Here is a 6,439-nt window from a genome sequence, read left to right as displayed (position 1 = left end):
AACTGTGCAGACATGTTCACGAAACCAGTTTTGTTAGAGAAGCTGCGTTGGTGTCTGGCTTCTCTTGGCTTGCAGAAAAGATAAAAATAATAAATGAACAAGGCATCAGGCTAATTGTTGTCAAGGTGGAGATTGTTGAGATTTTTGGTTTTATTAAATTTGGGAAAAATCTCATGTATGTGACAATAATAGGATTAGTTGTTATATTAGCTCCAGTATTTTTTGAGGAGGAGTTAATGCATCCTATATTTGTTGTGAGGGAATTTATGATTCAGTTTTATGCTCCAGCTATATAGAAATGTAATCCCGTAGAGGATTTGTAAGAGTGTGTAGAGAAAATAGAGAAAATAGGGGAGAGCTGAGAGCATGTGTGAATTATTAGATTTGTAATCTCCTTTGAATAATAAGATTACTGATGCCTCTGTTCTGGTGGACGTAGCCCAGATTGGTTGGGTGAACCACGTTAAATCTTTGTGTTATGGTTTTATGAGTTTTTTTGTTTGTTTGTTTGTGTTGTGTATGTCTATATTTATTTCAGCTGCGCTTTGTTTAGTCTAACAACTTTAACCCTTGATTTGTAAGTGGTAATATAAGGAAAAACCAAGAAGTAAAATGCACACCATATGGGTGGAAAAACCAAGGCCATGAAGGTATCTAATGTTAGCTCCCTATAATACTAGTGATTCCCCCATTACTATTGTCATTGTAGCCCATATTGTTATTGTTATGCCCCTATTGTCCCCATATTGTTATTATTGTGCCTCATAGAAGCCCATTATTGTTATTATTGTGCCCTTATATTATTAGTGTTATGTCGATTGTGATTATATTGTGACCCCTTAGACTCCTATATATAGAAAGAAGGATTTTTCATTTGTATCATCTAAGATTTATTCATTTATGTAATGTAAAGGAGCTTTCCCCCTTGAAGAGGCTTATTTTGAAGTCGTTGATATATCTTTTCTTCTATTTTGTGAGTTGGTTACATAACATTTCATATCAGAGCTTTGGATTCTAAGGTTTCGTTGCTCCAAACAGGTTAGCATAGCATTTTCACTTGAAATTTTTCTCTACAAAGTTTCAGAAGCTAAGGAAAAAAATCATTTTATCAGAAATAATTTTGAACCTCAGGTCTAAATTGCAAATCTTGTTTCTCTATATTTTCGGAGATATGGTCCAAGACATTTAGGGTTTTTGCAGGCTCTCGAATTACATCCCAAACAGGTAACCTGAAAAATCGTCATAACTTTCTCTCTAAGTATCATATTGAAATTTCGTAAAAATTTACAAAAAGAGGACGACCTGTAATTTTTTTGTATTGATTCCAAGTCCTAAGGTATAAATAGTGACACGTGGCACTTCGTACAAGTTCGCTCTACTGAGCTAGTCTATAATTAGGTCATCATGGGATATTTGGCATAACTCTTCCTTGGAGAATCCAATCTTGATCAGACTTGTGGGGTTGGAAAAAGGACTCATAGGGCTACCGCAGGACGCAATTTTAAACCTTGGAGATCCGAAATTATAGAGATACAATAGATTCAATATCGAGCTCCTACAAAGTGAAAAAAGGTGTGTAGTTTTTTCTTTCTTTTTTTTTGCATAAGTTTGGTTTGAAAAATTAGTTTGAAGGAATTAAAAGGGAATAGTGAAGAATTATTATCATTAATTGATGCCCCGAAGAAAGAAAATGGAAACGCCTAGTAAGCAACCTAAAATCTCTAACATGACTCATGAAGAAGAGGAAGAAATGTAACATGATATATCAAAATTACGAGACCAAGTGCAACAAAATTCACTCTCACAAAAAGTAACAGAAGCTAAGATGGATAGTTTAAAGAAAGGCATGGAAGCTAATATGGATGGCATGGAACATAATATGGATGGCATGGTAGATAATATGGATGGTTTAAAGAAAGGTGTGGAAGCTAAGATGGATGGTATAGAAGAAAGACTTAAAGGCAACATGGAAGATTTGTAGACAAATTTGACGAATTTTCTACAAGAAATGCTTACTAATGGCGAAAGGGTAGTAAAGGAAACTCATGAGGAGAACAAAGGAAATGTTAATCATGATTTCATAGACTCTAACAGTGGATTGAAGACCCACCATGTTCCAAAGATCGATACGAGGAAGCTTGATGGAAAGGATCACGTAACATGGATACTACAGATGGAGCAATATTTCGATCTCCATAATGTGCAAAACACACAAAAGGTACGCATTGCAACTTTATATTTGGAACCAAATCAGTTTGTATGGTATCGATGGATTTGCTCTCATAAACAAATTGTTACTTGGGCAATTTTTACAAAATAAATGATAACACATTATGAGGATACAAAAAGCAACAGTTTTTTTAGCCAATTGATAAATCTAAAACAAAAGGGTTCAATGGAGTACATTGAGTACTTCCAAAGATATTCCAGAGGAGCATAGGATTGATGTGTTCATAGGGACTTTAAAGGATAATATCCAACATGAGGTTCTCCTTTGGGAACCTGATTCATTGGAGAAGGCATTCAGGTTGGCAAGAAAAATGGAATGAAACATTATGTCAACAAGGAATCCTACCACTCACAACTATAAAGATGAAAGTGTTATTTCCCCTAGCCTTCCACAACCTACGAGGTCAACACCACAACAATTGGAAGAAAAAAGAGAAAAAGGACTTTGTTATAGCTGTGATAGAAAATACACTAAAGGTCATAAGTGTGCTGAGAAGAAATTATTTTACATAGATTTTGAAGAGGAGGAGAAAAAGGAACAAGAAATGTCAAAAGAAGAGGATATACATCAAGAACAAACCCTAGAGAAAGAAGAAACGAATCTGACCATATCTTGTAATGCATTGGCTGGAATTACCACTCCTCAAACTATCAAGATAGAAGGACATATCTAGAAGAAAAAGGTAATAGTGTTGATTGATTCGGGGAGTACCCATAATTTTATTCATTGTAAGATAGCTAAGGAATTGAATTGCTTCCTATATCTAGCACTAGAGTGTCAAGTGATGGTTGCGAGTGGAGGAACAATAAATTTCTCTAGTAAGTGCCATAATATCAAGCTATCCATGGGAGAATATGTATTGAATAGCCCAATGCTTTCCATTCCAATGGGTGGTGTTGATGTTGTACTAGGAGTCCCATGGCTACAATCCTTTGGTACAATAACTTTTAGTTTTCAAGAACTTTTCATGAAATTTTATTCGAAAGGAAAGGAAGTTGAATTAAGGGGTATCAAAGGGAAATCAGGAAAGATAATCAACTCTAATGGAGTGAAAAAGCTTCTAAAGAAAGAAAAATGAGGCGTAATTGCACAATTATGTTCGCTAGAGGTTCCCACATTGAAATAATCTATTTCTCCAAATCTCCAAAAAGCCTTGGACAATCATTCCAAGGTATTTGCGACTCCTAAAGGCCTCTCACCTATTTGTGATCATGATCATGTTATTCATTTGATTCTAGGAACTATTCCTCCAAACATCAGGCCTTACAGATATCCTTATGCCCAAAAGAGTGAAATTGAATGTATGGTTGCAAAAATGCTAGAGGCTACTATAATTCAATGTAGTCAAAGTTATTTCATTGTCCTAGTAGTATTGGTGCACAAGAAGGATGGGTCATGGCGCATGTGTCCAAATTATAGGGAGCTCAAAAAGATCACTATTAAATATAAATTTCCCATTCTTGTCATTGATGAATTATTGGATGAATTGCATGGATCAATTTACTTCACCAAGTTGGATCTTTGTTCATGATATCACCAAATCAGAATGAAGATTAAAGACATTCCAAAAACAACATTTATAACTCATGAGTGTCATTATGAATTTTTGGTCATGTCTTTTGGCCTTACCAGTGCACCTTCTACATTTCAAGGTTTGATGAATTCCATTTTCAAACCCTTCCTTAGAATTTTTTTGTTAGTATTTTTTGATGATATACTAATCTACAACAAGTCTTGGAAGGATCATGTTCAACATGTTGACAGGGTGCTCAAATTATTGGAGGAGAAACAATTATATGCAAAAAGCTCCAAATGTTTCTTTGGAGTACAAGAGGTGGAATATTTGGGCAATATTGTATCTCATGAAGGTGTGAAGGTAGACCCTAGCAAAATTAAAGCCATTAAGGAATGGAAAATTTTGACATCCATAAAGTATATGCAAGGATTTCTCAGGTTGACAGGGTATTATTGCAAGTTTGTTAAGAATGATGGGTGAATAGCAGCATCTATAACAACATTATTGAAGAAAGATGCATTTTCATGGACTCTAGAAGAAACGAAGGCCTTTGAACATTTTAAAGAGGCAATGTGCCAAGAAATGGTCTTAGCTATGCTGGACTTCACAAAAACCTTTACTGTGGAATGTGATGCCTCATTAAATGGAATAGGTGTTGTTTTAATGCAAGAAGGAAGACCCATTTCTTTCGAAATTCATCCAATCAAAGGAAAGGATTTACACAAATCTATTTATGAGAAGGAAATGTTAGAAATACTACATGCACTTAAGAAATGATGAACCTACCTAATGGGAAGACACTTCAAGGTAAAAGCAGATCATGATAGTCTTAAATACTTTTTATAACAAATATTATCTTCAGAAGAGCAACAAAAATGGGTCACAAATATGTTTGGTTATGACTTTGAAATCATCTACAAAAAAGGGAAGAAAAATGTTGTGGCAAATGCACTCTCAAGAAAGAATGAGGATGTGGAAGCATTGGTTTGCGCTATTTCTATTATCCAACCAGATTGAATAAATGAAGCAAGTGATGAATGGAAGAATGATGAAGAAGTGTGGGAACTCATTCAAAATTTACAAGAAGATGCCAATACATCCGATACATTTAGCTAGAAAAATGATTTGTTATGGTACAAATATCACATATACCTATGCAATAATTCCCAACTCAAACAAAAGATTCTTATGGAATTGCACACCTCTCCCTTAGGAGAGAACTTAGGATTTTTAAAAACTTACCATAGTATTAAGAAAGAATTTTTTTGGGATGGCCTTAAATCGGATATTCAAAAATTTGTGGCGGAATGCTTGGTTTTCCAACAAAATAAAGTTGAAACAATTAAGACTCCAGGTCTATTACAACCTTTATCCATTCCAAGCCAATGTTGGGAGGAGGTTTCAATGGATTTTATCACAAGCTTACCCAAGTACGAAGGAAAGAGTATCATCATGGTGGTAGTTGACAAACTTACCAAGTATGCACACTTTTGTGCATTATCACATCTATTTAAAGCTAGTACAGTTTCTACTGCATTTATGGAAACAATTCAAAAGCTACATGGCCCAAAGATCACTGTAAGTGACAGAGATCCCATTTTCACTGGAAATTTTTGGACATAATTATTTTCTTTTCTTGGTACTCAATTAGCTCATAACTCATCTTATCATCCTTAATCTGATGGGAAAACTGAGATAGTAAAAAAATGTTTGGAAGGATATCTTCGTTGTTTTGTAAATGATAAACAGACACAATGGGTCAAATGGTTGCCCCTTGCTGAAGGGTGGTATAACACTTCCTTCCATACTGCAACAAAAATGACCCCATTTATGGCACTTTATAGATATCATCCACCATCCATCACATCATATTTAAGAGAAAATTCTAAGGTTCAAGCAGTTGAAGATCACATCGAGCATCAATAACAAGTTATCCAACTCTTAAAGGGTAAACTCACTTTGGCGCAAAATAGAATGAAACAACAGGAATATCAACATCGCATTGAAAGAAGTTTTGATGTAGATGAATAGGTATTCCTACGGCTATAACCATATAAACAAATGTCCCTCAAGAAAGCTAAGAAGGATAATAAATTACAACCAAAGTATTATGGTCTGTACAAGGTGTTGCAAAAGATTAGTACTATGGCATACAAATTGGAGCTTCCTGCAGCTTCCCGAATGCACCCAGTTTTCCATGTTTCATGCTTAAAGAAGGTTATAGGAGACAAACTCCCAGTTCAAAAAATATTGCTAGAACTTGATGAGGAAGGAAAAATCATATTGGAACCTGAAGCAGTAACAAAAACAAGAACTCGACAGCTATTAAATCGATCAATTTCGGAGTATCTCATCATGTGGAAGAACTTCCCTGCTAAAGATTCCACATCAGGGGGTGAGAATTTTTTGTCTTAGGGGGTACTAACCCAAGTTAAAAGTTAATTGCACCAAAAACAAACCGTACACTATTGTCCCTTTCGGCAACAACCCGCGTAGCGCAGGCTTCAGTCTCACCCGAAGTAGCATGGGGGGGTGATGGAACCAAGTTTTCACATCCAGAGGTTAGTGTGATGTCTTTTATTGACCTAGATATACCTTTGCATAGATCTATAAGCCTTTAGGGCTTGATAATGCAACTCCCTTTAAATGGCTTCCTGACCTTCGCAGGGGTCTACGATTAGTCTTTGTGAACC

Source organism: Pinus tabuliformis, chromosome 6, assembly GCF_031772625.1.
Source record: "Pinus tabuliformis cultivar Carrire ecotype Pingquan chromosome 6, CPIR1, whole genome shotgun sequence".
NCBI classification, from domain to species: domain Eukaryota; kingdom Viridiplantae; phylum Streptophyta; class Pinopsida; order Pinales; family Pinaceae; genus Pinus; species Pinus tabuliformis.
This window is presented reverse-complemented; position numbering follows the sequence as displayed.